Genomic DNA, 17,092 nt, shown 5'->3' with positions numbered 1-17,092 from the left:
CACTTCTTCATAAAAGTGATAATGTTCATAAAACACAGAATGAATAATTTTGATTGTATTAAATTTTAAAAAATACATATAGATATTTAGTACAATGAGAATTTTCAAAACTATTCACTGGGAAAGATATGTATGTCTTACAAAAGTGTTATTTTCAAACACAAACACATATACATAAGCTTGACAAAAATAAAGAATATTAATATCTGTTCACAAATAGTTCTGTCACATAATATCAGCAGAAGTATCAGTAATCATTACAAAGAGACTAATATAAATAAAAATAACAAATAAAATTTTCTAAGCTTAAACAATTTAGAAATAAGAAATAAAGTATACTCAATGATCCAATTTTAAAAATAACCTCTATAGTGATAAAAAACATAATATTTTAGAAAATAATTTGGAATTGTAGAAATAGAGTCATTATTCACTTTTCACATTTTAGGAGATCAGTGATAGAGTGAAGAATTACACATACATGGAAATATTCAAATCACCTTTAGCTAAGAAGAAAAAAAGAAAAAAGAAGCACTGATTAATCAACAGGAAATAACAAAAAAAAACTTTTTTATAATAAGAATTTACTGAAATGTTTTATAATAAAATCAAAGTGTGAGAAACTAAAGAGATTTGAGAAGGATTTTTTTTAATAAAGTGAGATTTAGCAAAGAAAGCATAACTAGGATACAGATATCCACAATGTCTACCATATCATAAATTAAAACAAATGGTAACAGGAAGTAGGGCTCTGATTAATTATACTCAAAAATCTTGGTTTTGAAGAACAGATTATACAACCTGATTTCCTCTTCTGAGCAGTGTGGGTAGAGGGTAGTGCAGGTGTGAAATGTTACATTAATTATTATGTATGTCTTCACTGATGCTTGCCTTTGTTTACTTTTTCATTGTTAAAAGAGAAAATATGTGGATGGAGAGTTCTGAGAAATGACTGGATTAAAAGTGAAGCAGCTATAAAAGAAGCTACATTCAATTCTTTATTTGTCAGCTAGTGAAGTCCCCTTATTTCCACCACACACCTTGGCTCACAGGGAGATCAAGGGTTATTTTGTTAAAAGAATCTTTTCTTTCCCTAGTCAATGTCTTTTGTAAATCTCCATCCCTCAGTAGGTCCATCATTTTCAACGCCATTATAAAGATCACAAGTTAGTTATACTCCAGATCCTCTTCAGGTAAAAGAAACTAAATGGAAGATAGAAAAAAAGAGTTTGTACTTATGTTTCTTAACTAGAATTAAGTCATATTAGTCAGCTCCTTTCTTAAATAATGAATGAAAATAATAGAGACACATAAAAAGTTACTTGTACTCCTTATGTATATTATTGCAACAGCACTTAAGTAACACAGATAGTCTGATTTTTCAGAGAAGGAAAATGAGATTCAGTTATTGTAAGTGTGTTTTTTTTTGGCCAAAATTCCCCATCTATTAGATACCAAAGTGAAGACTTGAATAGAAAGCTCTCATGAATGACTGAAAGGTAAACACTTTCTATGATGCCATGATTCTTTACACTTAAGAATTACAATTTATCAAACAGCACCAATTGACTAAGGAAAAGGTTCCAGTCTCCCATGTAAAAAATTGTGCCATTAAATGAAATCACTTTGCAGTACTCTTTTGTAGTAGAAATAATTACTGCCCTTCCAGCTCTCTTGGGGTAGGAGCCATAAGGCACTTTTTAATGAAGAAGAAGGTCTTCTGGCTCAAAGAACAATCAAATAAATAACTCTTAATAGAAGCAGGTTAGTATAGGGAAAATTTCTGACCTTTGAATCAAGGGACTATATTTAAGTGTCAGATCTAGTGTTACCTAAATATCTAATTATTGAATAGTAGCTTTTCTTCTCCTCTTATTATTTTTCTCATCTGTAAAATGGAAACAATGCTCCATAGTGTTATAGAGAAAAATAAAACCATTAGCAAGCATTGGGCTGTTTTTAGTCATTATCATGATTGAAGGATTTGATCACTTATTCTTGTCAAATAGAGGAGAAGAATAGCCCCTAATATTTTGGACCAAACAATCTTCCCTTTAGCATCTCACTGCTAATGAAATAGTTGGCATAATTAATCCAGATCTTAGCTACTCACTCATGCACTTACAGTGTGCAGTGACAGAGGGGAAGTGTTAAGGACCATAAGATTACAACCAGGAGAAATCATCTTGAATCTCAATTCTATTCTTCTTACATTTGTAATTTTTAACAAGCTATATATTTTATCTCTTCCTTGATTTATTTAAAAGGTGTAGAGCAGGGTAGAGTATTTACTCAATTCTCCACCAAGAAGAGAGGAGAAAACTTGTCAAGGCACTTGGATGGGAAAGGCATCGCCAGGTAATCAAGATGCAGAATGTCCAGGCTTTACCGTATGCCCTACCACTGTGTCCTAATGTTCTCTAATCTTTATATTTGCCCTACAAATGCATTTTCTAATCTCTGTAATCTGGTCAAGTGATATAACCTAAGGTCTCTTGGACCTTGTCACATACTCTGCCATTGTGAGTTCCAAAAAATCATGAACCATCTCCCTTATCTATTTTTATGCTGATTTTTCATTCATTTTTTTCACCTATCCACTGATCTCTTCATGTATTCATTCATTCCCAAATATAAAACTTTTCATTCTAAAACTTGGGCAATCTAACTTACAGATTAATTTAGAGGTAACTATTCTGAATTTATTGTGGGAATATCTCTTACATGAAGGTTTATGCCATTGTTCTAGATCTGGAAAAGACCTCTTAAACTGTGAAGAATTCAATTATGAGAAATGTATTTACTCTGTAGATAGGAGATGAGGTGATTTAATGAAGTACAATTCTAGGAATCAGAATAACTGAGCTTAAATCGCATCTCAGATACTTATAAACTGCATCACCTTAGGTAAGTCCTTAACCCCATTTCCCTCAGTTTCCTCATTTGTACAATGAACAGGAGAAGGAAATATTAAGCCTTTCCATTTCATTGCCAAGAAACTACCAAACGGATCCCCAAATTTCAGAAGTTTCTAATATGACTGAACAACAATATTTTGTTAATACTACATGTCTTTTCAGAATTTTTTAGAAATAATGTCTAAAAACTAATGTCAGTGAGGTATTTGAACTCTCAAATCATTGAGTATCTGAAGGTCCTTTTTCTCCACTCACCAAATCATAATGCCTTTCAGAAATCATTCATACCTTGAATATTCATTTGATTGCTTAGGTGTCTATCGGGAATATAGGAATTGTTGTAGCAAAATATAGCAAAATGTTTAATGTTACTTGAATATTATTTTTAAATTTTTAATATAGGTACTAATTTGGAAAAAAAAATTAGTAGATGGTGGAATAGAAGAGACACTAATGGAATTGAATGGGCCTTAAGAGATGAAGATCCAAGAGGTGTACTCAGCCAATGATAAAGGGGAAGAAGAAAGAGTGTGCCCACAATGAGGTGAACCGAAGTGATGACACAACTATGGAGTGGGGATTCCTTGGTTAAGAGAAAAATTCAGTTACTCTTCACTTGAAATCCCTCATATGGATTGTATAGTCTGAATTTTGAAAGTTGATTTAAAAAAAAGAAAATTCATGCCAATGTATAAGTAGCATATCATATCCCTAATAATTATGTATTAGTGTAGTAAAGATTAAAATTTACTTTATCACTTTATTCAATACTCATAATCCTATGGTACACACTATGAGACAACATGAATTAATTTACTTAAAAGCATATTTTATTATGTGATATTCTCATAAGTGAAGTGAATAGAAAGGAATAATCCCAATCTTTAAGAACTTTTCTTAACTAGTTGGTAATTTACAAACCCATTGGTATGTGCTATGGACTTAGACTCTTCTCTCTCTAGTATCTGGGAGGCTGGGAGAGCCCTACTGTTAATGGGGGTATTTGAGATGAGTTTTTAAGTAAGGTAGGGATCCTATAAAGCTGATAGGGAAAAGGTGAGTACATTAGGCCTGAGGAGATGTCTGCTACTTAAATGTTCTAATAAAAGGCAAGTAAAAGGCTAAGAATCTACCTTTCTCTCCCATCAATCACTTCACAAGGAATTATTAAATTTTAACTATTTAACAGGCACTTTAGAAATGATAGCCTTAAAGAACTTCCATTCTTTCATGAGAAACTTAATGAATGCAACTGCCATATATTAGTTCTATATAAATACACAAATGCTAGCATGGTGGCAGTCTAAACACTAGTCACTTACTCTCCCCAGCACACACTGACAAGGACTACCCCAAAAGACCTTTAGAATCCTTTTCAGAGGAGCAGAGGGGATGTACAATGGGGTGTAGCATTGAAGGTGGATAGGATTTCAGCTTTTCCAGTCTATAAGAGGGTGAAAGGGCTTCCACCCAAAGGTAAACATATCTACCCACCCCACCCCCACCACCTACTGAACCAGAGCCAGAGCCAGTGCACTCCAAGATGAGAGAGCAAGGGACACCCCTGGAGTGAACAAGGGACACCTCTGGTTCCATGGGAGGTGACTAGGACCAAAGGGGATCCACCCCCAAAAGCAGCTTGGCAGTAAACTCCAGCATGTTAGGTTGCAGACCTTAGGAGCTGGGAGCCAGCACGCCTTACGGAACCAGCTAGGAGTATTTCTAGAGTGAGCAAGGGGCACTTCTATGTCCTTGGGAGCCAACAAGGACAGCTGGAGAACCACCCCTTAAAGCAGGCAGGAAAACCAGGCGGGCAGGAGAGCGCAGACCATGGGTGCCCATGGGAAGATAGCACCAAGAAGAGCTGCAAAGGACTGTGGAGAGTTGAGAGCTTGCTTCAGGAAAAATCTGTTCTCTTCACTACATTCACAGAGAATCTGCCCAGCTGACTCAGATTTCTGACAAAAGAGGGAAGGGAAAACATCTAGAAAATGGATAATTATGCTCAGGAGCCTCAAAATTCTATCAAAAAACCCCAAAAGAAGGCTGTGACCCTCAAGAATTTTTATGGAGGAAAAACCCAGGCTACAGAGGAAATACTGGGTGAAATTCAAACAAAGGAAAAACCAAAAAGAAAAAAAAAACAGCAGAAACTGTCCACAAAAACTGGAAGAGTCTCAAACGGAGTTTACCCTCAAAAAGATGGAAACCTTCTGGAAAGAGAAGTGGGAAATGGTTTAAAAAATGAAGAAATCATAGCTGAAAACCAAAATATTAAAGCAGAAAACCAGGTTTTAAGGACCAGAATTGAGCAACTGGAAACCAATGATCTTTCAAAATAGCAAGAATTAATAAAGCAAAGTCAAAAGACTGTCAAAATAGAAGAAAACCTAAAATATCTCACTGAGAAGGTGACAGATCAGAAAAAGAGAGGAAGAAGAGACAATTTGAGAATCATTGGTCTACCTGAAAAGTCAGAAATAAACAGAAACCTTGACACCATATTACAAGAGATCATCCAAGAAAACTGCCCTGAGGGGGCAGCTGGGTAGCTCAGTGGATTGAGAGCCAGGCCTAGAGACAGAATGTCCTTGGTTCAAATCTGGCTTCAGAAACTTCCCAGCTGTGTGACCCTGAGCAAGTCACTTAACCCCCATTGCTTAGCCCTTACACCTTGGAGCCAATGTACAGTATTGACTCCAAGACAGAAGGTATGGGTTAAAAAAACAAAAAAAAAGAAGGAAAACTGCCCTGAATTTCTAGAACATGGGGGGAAAATAGACATTGAAAGAGTTCATAGAACACCCTCTACACTAAACCCAAAAAAAACACCAACTCCTAGAAATGTAATTTCTAGAGCTTTCAAGCTAAGGAGAAAATCCTATGAGAAGACAAAAAGAAACAATTCAGATACAAAGGAACACCAATCAGGATCACACAAGACCTGGAAGCTTCCACACTGAAGGACCGCAAGGCCTGGAACATGATATTTAGAAAGGCAAGAGAACTGGGTCTTCAACCAAGAATCACCTATCCATCAAAACTGACTATATACTTCTAGGGAAAAGTATGGGCATTCAACAAAATAGAAGATTTCAAAGTATTTGTAAGAAAAACACCAGAACTAAGTGGAAAGTTTGACATCCAAACACCAAGATCAAGAGAAACATGAAAATGTAAATATGAAAGATAGGGAAAAGGAGAAAAATGTTTTTTTTAATTATTCATTCTCTCTTCTTTAAGGGCTACAATTACATCAAAGTATATATATTAATATATGGGGAAAATGTTATCTGTTAATCACAAAATGTGTTTTCATTATTATAGTAAATAGAAGAATCATTCATAGGAAAAGATTGGGGCATTAAGGGCTATAAAATGATATGCAAAAATAAAGGGTGAGGGGCAATCGATGATGGTACTAAGAGATACTTGACAAAATAAAATAAATAGAATAATCTTTGTCACACAAAGGTACAAATGGGAAGGGGAGGGGAAGAATACTTTTATGAGAGGGAGATGAAGACAGTGCTAAAACGTAATACTAGAATATCACCCTCAGCGAAATCAATTCTGAGAGGGAAGAGCATCTAGATCAATTGGGATCTTGAAGTCTGTTTTAACTTACAGGGTAAGGAAGAAGGGAAATCTAAGGGGTGGGAGGTGGAGGGAGTTCAAAAATAAAGGAGGGAAGGAGAGGGGGTAGGGAACTTAACAAATCCTAAAAAAAACGAGAAGGGAACAAAAAGAGAGGAGCCAGAAAGGGAAGCATATCAAGGGAGGGAAATAGGGGGATTGACTAAAAGTAAACCACAGGTTTAAAAGGTTATAGAAACAGAAGAAAGGTAAGAACTAGGAGAGGATATCAAAATGCTAGCGAATTCAAAGTGACAATTATAACTTTGAATGTGAATGGGATGAATTCACCCATAAAATGTACACAAAAAGGAGAGTGGATTAGAATCTAGAATCCTACCAAATGTTGTCTACAAGAAACACACATGAGGTGAGTAGATACTCACCAGGTCAAAAATAAAGGGTGGAGCAAGACCTATTGGGCCTCAACTGACAGAAAGAAGACGGGAGTTGCAATCATGATATCTGACAAAGCCAAAGTAAAAATAAAACTGATTAAAAGGGATAGGGAAGGTAAATTCATCCTGATAATAGGGAGAATAGACAAATAGGAAATATCACTAATTAACATGTATGCATCAAATGGTATAGCACTGACATTTCTAATGGAGAAACTAGTAGAATTGAAGGAAGAAATAGATAGTAAAGCTATATTAGTGGGAGACCTGAAGCTACCGCTATCAAATTTAGATAAATCAAATAAATAAATAAATAAATGAGACAGAGGTGAAAGAGGTGAATGAAATCTTAGAAAAATTAGAGTTAGTAGATATGTGGAGAAAAATAAATAGGGAGAAAAAGGAATACACCTTCTTTTCAGCAGCACATGGCACATTCACAAAGATTGACCATATACTAGGTCATAAAAACATGGCATACAACTGCAGAAAAGTAAAAATAATAAATGCAAAATTTTCAGATCATAAGGGAATACAAATTATGATCAGTAAGGGGTACATGGAGAGCCAAATCAAAAATAATTGGAAATTAAATAATATTATTCTCCAAAATTGGTTAACTAGAGAACAAATTATAGAAACAATTAATAATTTCATTGAAGAAAATGAAAATGATAAGACGTTCTTTCAAACTCTCTGGGATGCAGCCAAAGCAGTACTCAGGGGGAAATTTATAACCTTCAGTTCATATATTAACAAATTAGGGAGGGCAGAGGTCAATGAATTGGACATGCAAATCAAAAAACTTGAAAGCGAACAAATTAAAACCCCCCAGAAGAAAACCAAATTAGAGATCTTGAAAATTAAGGGAGAAATTAATAAAAATGAAAGTGATAGAACTATTGAACTTATAAATAAGACTAGAAGCTGGTATTTTGAAAACACAAACAGTAGACAAAATATTAGTCAATCTAATAAAAATGAGGAAAGAAAAAAATCAAATTAACAGTATAAGGGATGGAAAGGGAGAACTCACATCCAATTAAGAGGAAATTAAGGCAATCATTAAAAACTATTTTGCCCAATTATAGGGCAATAAATATGTCAATGTAGGTGATATGGTTGAATATTTACAAAAATATAAATTGCCTAGATTAACAGAAATAGAAATATAATTCTTAAATAATCTCATATCAGAAAAAGAAATTGAACAGGCCATCAAAGAATTTCCCAAGGAAAAACCCCCAGGGCCTGTTGGATTCACAAGTGAATTCTATCAAACATTAAAAGAACAGCTAATCCCAATACTATACAAACTATATGACAAATTAAGTAAAGATAAGTTCTACCAAATTCATTTTATGACACAAATATGGTACTTATCCCAAAGCCAGGTGGGCCAAAAATGGAGAAAGAAAACTATAGACCAATCACCTTAATGAACATAGATGCAAAAATCTTAAACAGGATACTAGCAAAAAGACTCCAGGAAGTCATCACAAAGATTATTCACTATGATCACATGGGAGTTATACCAGGAATGCAAGGATGCTTCAATATCAGGAAAACTATCCACGTAATTGACCATATCAACAAGCAAACCAACAAAAATCACATGATTATCTCAATAGACACAGAAAAGGCATTTGACAAAATACAACACCCATTCCTAATAGAAGGGTATTTCCTAAAAATAATAAACATTATCTATCTAAAACCATCAGCCAAGATCATCTGCAATGGGGATAAACTAGATGCATTCCCAAAAGATCAGGAGTGAAACATGGATGCTCATTATCACCTTTATTATTCAACATTGTACTGGAAACACTAGCAGTAGCAATTAAAGAAGAAAAAGAAATTGAGGGTATTAAAATTGGCAATGAGGAGAACAAGCTATCACTCTTTGTGGATGACATGTTGGTCTACTTAAAGAATCCTAGAGAATCAACTAAAAAGCTAGTGGAAATAGTCAACAACCTAAGTTAGTAAAGTTGCAGGATACAAAATAAACCCACATAAGTCATCAGCATTTCTATATATCTCAAACACATCTGAGAAGCAGGAATTAGAAAGAGAAATTCCATTCAAAATCACCTTAGACAATATAAAATACTTAGGAATCTCTCTGCCAAGACAAACACAGAACTATATGAATACAACTACAAAACACTTTCCACACAACTAAAAGTAGATTTGAACAATTTGAAAAACATTAACTGCTCATGGGTATAATAAGCTAATATAATAACAATGACCATCCTACCCAAACTTATCTATCTGTTTAGTGCCATACCCACTGAACTTCCAAAAAATTTTTTATTGAATTAGAAAAAAATAAAAAAAGTTCATTTGGAAAAACAAAAGATCAAGGATATCCAGGGAAATAATGAAAAAAAAAATACAAAGGAAGGTGGTCTTGCAGTCCCAGATCTCAAACTATATTATAAAGCAGTGGACATCAAAACAATTTGGTATTGGCTAAGAGGCAGAAAGGAGGATCAGTGGAATAGACTTGGGGCAAGTGACCTCAGTATGACAGTCTATGACAAACTCAAAGATCCCAGCTTTTGGGACAAAAATGCACTATTCGATAAAAACTACTTGGAAAATTGGAAGACAATGTGGAGAGATTAGGTTTGGATCAACACCTCACACCATACACCAAGGTGAACTCAGAATGGGTGAATGACTTCAATGTAGAGAAGGAAACAATAAGTAAATTATGTGAACACAGAATAATATATATGTCATATCTTCGGGAAGGGAAAGATTTTAAAACCAAGCAATACATACAAAGAGTCACAAAATATAAAATAAGTAATTTTGGCTACATCAAATTAAAAAAAATTGTACAAACAAAACCAATGTAACCAAAATTAGAAGGGAAGCAACAAATTGGGAAATAATCTTCATAACAAAAACCTCTGGCAAATGTTTAATTACTCAAATTTACAAAGTGCTAAATCAATTGTACAAAAATCAAGTTATTCTCCAATTGATAAATGAGCAAGGTACATGAATAGGCAATTTTCAGTCAAAGAAATCAAAACCATTAATAAACACATGTAAAAGTGTTCCAAATCTCTGATAATTAGAGAGATGCAAATCAAAACAACTCTGATGTACCACCTCACACCTAGCAGATTGGCTAACATGACAGCAAAAGGAAAGTAATGAATGTTAGAGGGGATGTGGCAAAGTTGGGACATTAATTCATTGCTGGTGGAGTTGCTAAATGATCCAACCATTCTGGAAGACAATTTGGAACTATGACCAAAGGGTGCTAAGAGACTGTCTCACCTTTGATCCAGCTCTAGCACTGCTGGGTTTGTACCCCAAAGAGATAACAAGGAAAAAGACATGTACAAGAATATTTATAGCTGTACTCTTTGTGGTGGCAAAAAATTGGAAAATAAGGGGATGCCCTTCAATTGGAGAATGGCTAAACAAATTGTGGTATATTTTGATGATGGAATGCTATTGTGCTCAAAGGACTAATCAAGTGGCGGAATTCCATGGGGACTGAAACAACCTTAATGAAGTGTTGCAGAGCCAAAGGAGAGGAACCAAGAGAACATTGTACACAGAGATTGATACACTGCGGTACAATTGAATATAATGGACTTCTCCATTAGTTTCAATGCAATGTCCCTGAACCATCTGCAGGGATCTATGAGAAAAAACACTTTCCACAAGCAGAGGACAAACTGTGGGAGTAAAAACACTGAGGAAAGGCAACTGCTTGACTACAGGGGCTGAGGGTATATGATTGGTGATGTGGATTCTGAATGAACATCCTAGTGCAAAAAAAAAACAAAATGAAAATGAGTTCAGATCAAGGAAACACGTAATACCCAGTAGATATGAGTGTCAGCTATGGGGGGGGGGGGGGGGATGGTGTGAGGGGAGGGAGGAAAAGAAAATTATTTTTGTATTCAATTAATAATATTTGAAATTGACCACATAAAATAATGTTTATCTAAACTAAAACAAATAAATTTAAAAAATGAAAACCCAAAGTAATATATACAAACGAAGTTACCGACACACCCATACATATAAATATATGATAGTTTAAAAATATAAAAAAATGTGCGTACAATGCATATAGTATGAATAGATATGCATATATTCAAATATACTACTCAACAACACATATGTCATGAACATGCAAGTTATCACCTTTAATGTGTAAGGTTTTGGGGAAAAATGCGTGGAATTTGACTTCATATTATTAAAATTTCTCAAGCACATAATTCTTGATCAAGTAATTAATTTTTCCCAAATATGTAAAGAAATTAATGCTTTTATTCAATTATATATACATTTATCTGTGAATTTATATATGCATATATAAATCACTATATGTGTGTATTTGCACATGTAAACAAACACATTTTTTTTTTAATTTGATAAAGGGATGCTGAAAATCTTTATTCAGCAGATGGTCCTTAAATGTAATCTTGAAGGAAACCTAGGTTTTTAGGAAATGAAAATGAGATAGCATAGGAGAAATCCCATGCAAAGCCTTAGAGAGGGGAAATGTAGTGTCATATATAGAGAATGGAAGTAGGAAGTAGCCTATTATTTGATTTAAATGGAAACTTGAAAGATTCAAGTTGTAAATTTAAAAATTTACATAAGATGATATATTTGATTCTAGAGTGAATAAATGCATACTAGAGTTTTTTGAGCTAATAAATAGAATGATTATAACTGTCTTCTTGGAAAATCAGATCCTTAGCTGGGTAAAGAAAGGATTAAGGAGTTACTTGAATCATAAATATGAAATGGGAAACCAGTGAAATGATCAAGGAGGGAGGTGATTAAGACTTGAGTCAAGAAAAAATCCATACTAGTGAAGAGTAAATGATAAAGTTGAAAGACTTTTGGAGATGGAAGTGACATATTTTTACTTAAATAAATTATTTTAAAATTATTATAATTTTACAAAATTTTACCATTATTCTCTGCAAAGGAATTTGGAACTACTATAGTCCAAAAGCTATATCACTGTGCATACCTAAATGCTCAGCAATACCTGTCCTACATCTCTATTTCAAAAAGATCAAAGAAAGGGGAAAGAACCTATTTGTATATGTGAGTACATGTATGTATATATAAATATATGTGTGTGTGCATGTACACACATGCATACATACATAATGCACATATGTGTATAAACTCTCTCTCTAGTAGCATAAAAGTTGAAAATGAAGTAATTCCCATTTGGTGCAGAATGAGGAAGGACACTGTGGTATGTGATTACAATTGAATATTATTGTAGAATAAAAAAATTCAATAAGCAAGATGGTTTCTGGAAAAACTAGGATGATATATATATATATATATATATATATATATAGAAATGGTGAAAAATGAACAGTGAATAAAGAAAAAGCAATATTAATAAAAATTAGAATTTCATAATTCACATTCTATGTGACAAAGTTTTAGCCAAGCAGAGGCAAAACACAAAGCTTTTTCAATCAAAAATGAGATCTTTCCCTTTTAACTTGGCCATGATCCACAGTGTCAGCGTACATAACTTTTTCATCAGGTAAAAGTCTTTTAAAAATAGTAGCTCAACAACTAATGCAAATTCTAGGAAGTACCAAAAATCTATAAAATCTTGAGAGCCTATTGGATGACAACTGGAAACAAACCTACTATCACTTAGAATTTACATATGTCTCTATAGCCACTTGCTGTGTCATTTAAAAACCTTTGAAACTCGTGGATATTTGTCTCAAGTTCTTCAAATCTAGCCAATGTTTCAACCTCAAGTGAAATATTTCTATCAGATTGTATTATTACCATTATTCCAAAATTGGTAGGATAGCTCAGAAAAACTCTGTACTACTGATGCCACCAAGAACATAAACTATTCTGATGGAAGGGCAGAGTAAGACAAATATAAAACTGTCCTCCTATGGGATGAGACCATAAAACCATCCATGGATTACCAAGCCCCATCGTAAACCCTCCCTCCTCCAAGATAATATTTTAACATCTGTAAAAGGCATGTATTTATATGCTCCGTCCATTACAATGTGGATACGAGGAATATAATAGTGAAAATCACTAATGATGTGTTATCCATAACAATTTTTATAAATGTGAAGGTGGGGAATACAATAGTGCTATTGCACTTCACTCAGTCACTCATGTACTTACTAAAAAATGGACCATTACCTCTTTTTACACATAAGTCAAAGGAAGATGAATTATTCAGAGGTTGTGGTGCTACTAGATATCTGAAAATCACTTCTGAAGAGCCATTAAAATCAATGGAGATTTTTAGCTCATTAAATTCTCCAAAGATTACTGATATGGGTTGTAACCAGTTTGATGGAGGATATCTATCATCATCTATGGGATAATTAACAAAGGCAAAAAAAAGCAAAAGACCTCATAGGCAACATGAGATCTCTGTGGTGTTAGCTGTGGTAGCATACCTATGGCTTTGCCATGGAAAAAGTTTGTCCAACTTGCGTATGGACTTTTATAATGGTATTTTCTCCAGTCCAGTCATAGGAGGGGGGGTACAAAAAAAGACAATGTATGAGAACCTACAGCTAGTAGGCAAAATACAGTAACTGAAAGTGACATAGTATAATGGAATGTTATAGATTGGATTAATATGTGAATTAAAAAAATTAAGTCTTAAAACATATAATCAGCAAATACAAAATATTTATGACAAGATACAGTTACTCAGTGTCAATACAAAGTATCCATGTGAGCAATAAATCCAAGAATCCAAGATTCCTTTCTTTTCCCAATTTTGATAACTTATGGAATATTTAACAGTACTTCAAATGAAACTCCTCAGGCAGGCTGAGTTCCTCCAGGGTCATGGAGATTTTGCAATTTGACCTATAAATCCTGTGTGAAAGGATCAATGGAAATATATAGGTTCCATCAGGGAAAGGATAGGGGCACTGCACATCAAATCTCTGGGTTCTTTAGGTTGAGGGGAGGTGTAGGGAGTGTTAAAATTAATTGTAGGTTGGACTTTGAAATATATTAATTAGTTGGTCTCCAGGGATTTAATTTCTAAATCTAAAAATAAATTAGTAAAGTAATTGGAATTTATTTTATTTTATTTTACCAAAAATGGTAGTTTATAATATTTACAATAGAAGGAAGATATTAAGGTAAGATAGATAGAGAGAGAAAACTCTGGTTTCTTCTGATACCAGTAAGAATCTCTAAGTCCCAGCCAGGGGAAGAGAGTCTCAAGAAGATGGGCTTTATCTGGAGGCCTCACACCTCCAGAAAGTTGGGGTCACTAAGTCAGCTTTTCATTCACCAATGAAATCAGTCTAAAAGAAGTCTGGCTGTCTTTTTTCCAGTTGCTCCTCTGTCTATTACTCTATGCCCAGGTGACTAACTGTCCTCTTCAGTGTTTTTTCCCCTCTATTTAAAGACATTTCTCTCTTTTGTCACCTCCTCTAAATTTTCAAATCTACCAATCACCACAGATACTTTTCCCCAGGACTGGTCATTCTTTAGTTCTCACCTTCTTAGGTTAGATTTTCTCCAGGGATGTCCATCTTTAGTTCTCACCTTCTTTGGTGAGATTTTCCCCAGGAGTGTCCATTCTTTAGTTCTCACATTCTCTGGTTAGATTATATCTTTTTGGGGGTTCCTTAACACCTCTTTTGGTAAATTCACCTTTGTACTTACTGAACACCTTTTTATGGTTAATTTACCTTTTGTAGTTACTTAACACCTTTTTGTAATTAAAAATCTGAAACTAGATTGTAACTTAAAATTCTAGCCTCACTGTAAAGTAAGACCTAAGTACCTTCTTTGTTAGAATCAGGAGGTTACAATTTTATCTTCACAATAAAAAAAGAGCTAAGTATCTTCATTACTACAATCAGGAGATAGCTAAATCTAATCTTCACAGGAGACAGAGGACTCCAAAGGATGGGATGTTCCTACTGGATTCTAGATCCTCTTGGAACCCAAGTGGATTTTTTAGGGTATCTGTAGCCTAAACACCAATACCCTTATTTCATCTAAGCTTGGGGGAGGCAGGTAATGAAGGGGGGTTTATAAGCAGAGTAGCTGGCATGGAACAGTCAAACAGCAGGCATTTTGGCAGGGGCAGCAGTGGCGGAACTGGAGGAAAACCCCCTGAAAAAATGGCTTTGCTGCAGTAAATCTGACCTATCCCTCATTATATACTGAAAGACTTCTTTTTCTGTAGTGGTTGCCATTCTGTTAGATTAATATTAATAACTGTGGGCAGCCATGGTCCTTCCTCACCACCTCCAAGGAAGTAACACCTGATGAGGTCACATGCACAGCTTTTTATTCATGCTTTTGGACGCAGAGCTGGCAGGCAAAATGGGATGACTTGGGTCAGCAATCCAGATGGGGAGGGGATGAAACTCCCTCTACACCATTTAAATTCCATAATGTAAAAATAAAACATAATGCACCCAAACGTATAAAGTGAGAAAAGAAAAAAACACTAAAAAATGAAGACATGAACACAATGAAATGAGCGACTGAAACAAAATTTATTATACATCTTGTCGATATTTTTAAAGATCCCAATGTCTATGGTTCTCTCAAATGAATCAGATATGAAAATTTACAACATCAAAAAGATAAAAAGAAAGAAGTTACACAATGCTGAAAAAGTGTAGAAGCAAATATCTGTCAGTAGATATTAGTAGAAGAAACAGCCTTTATTCTTTCTCATGAGAAAGAGCAAGTGCCTAGATAGGGCAAATGCAATGCATGGACACAGAAGCAAACATTATATAGGTTCTTGAGGGGAGAGCCCCTCCCTCTTCATTCCAACTCCCATTTTCTCGGGACCAAGACTTACAATCTAGGCATGAAGTCTATCCCAATCAGAAAATAGCAAGATACAAAGCATGAGCTAATCATGAGCTTCCAGCAGGTTGGTATAAGGTTATGGGGGAGGTAACCATGTCCTCAGGAATGACTCCCTTAGCTTCTAAAGGTATGACAAGATAGTGAGGTAGGATAGCCTGACTGTTTTCCTGGTTCCTTGAGCCATCATAGGGCATCCTTCAGTGAAGACAAGGGGTCTTTAATTAAGAGAAAGAAATTAAAAGAAAAGAGTATGGCTTTATCAGTGAATATAATAATAAATAAAATATGGCACTATCAATTTTTGCCAATACATTGTAAGCACTGCTCAATTTTTCTAACAATGTAGACACTGAATTCTGCTCTAAGTATTGTCTCTGTTTACACTCTGAATTGCCTGAGGGCAGAAAATATCCAAGTGGTGTTTTCTTCCACCACAACTCCAGTAACAACATTAAAATAATTTTAACACTCCCTAACTGTGTAACTCTGGGCAAGTCACTTAACCCCCATTGCCTAGCCTTTACTGCTCTTCTGCCTTGGAACCAATGCACAGTTTTGACTCCAAGACTGAAGACAAGAATTTTAAAAAAATAAAAAATAATAATAATGATGACAACATTGACAATGACGACTAAAACAAGAGCCAAACTTTATATATTACTTAAAATATTGCAAAAAATTTTTTCATATGATCTTACATTTAATACACATTTGTTGTGGTTATATCTGCAGTACTTAGACCAATGTTTTTATCAGAGTAAGCATGCAGGAAATATTTTTCATTCTTTATATTTCCTCCTTAAGTGAGTTTTTTAAAATTTATTTTTCTTTATTTTTCATTTTTACCATTGGAAAATCTACTAACCAACAAAAAACAATTTAAAAAAATCTGACACTTTTAATTTATTTGGCCTTTCTTGTAGATTTTCTTTTTAATTTTAAGTAGATTTATGATTTTTCCATTTAATTTATTTAAATGAATTATTTTAAAAAGAGAATCATTACTCATTTTCTTTTGTACAAATAAATATTTTACTAACCAGGATTAAAATTATACTGCTATTTTTTTAGGTAAAATTAATTTTATCTGCACCAGGTATTAATGTACTTTAATATTTTAATTGTTTAATTCAAGAAAATGATAAGAAATTATATAAGATTTTAAATTCATTTTTATTCTACTTAATAAACACAAAATAAAATCAAAATTTGCATATAGGAAATTGTGTGAAAAAAGAGGATTGTGTATGAAACTGTATATCTCTGTAATATATT

Source organism: Monodelphis domestica, chromosome 6 (genome assembly GCF_027887165.1).
Source record: "Monodelphis domestica isolate mMonDom1 chromosome 6, mMonDom1.pri, whole genome shotgun sequence".
Taxonomy (NCBI): domain Eukaryota; kingdom Metazoa; phylum Chordata; class Mammalia; order Didelphimorphia; family Didelphidae; genus Monodelphis; species Monodelphis domestica.
The sequence above is the reverse complement of the archived record's forward strand: the minus strand, read 5'-3'. Positions refer to the sequence as shown.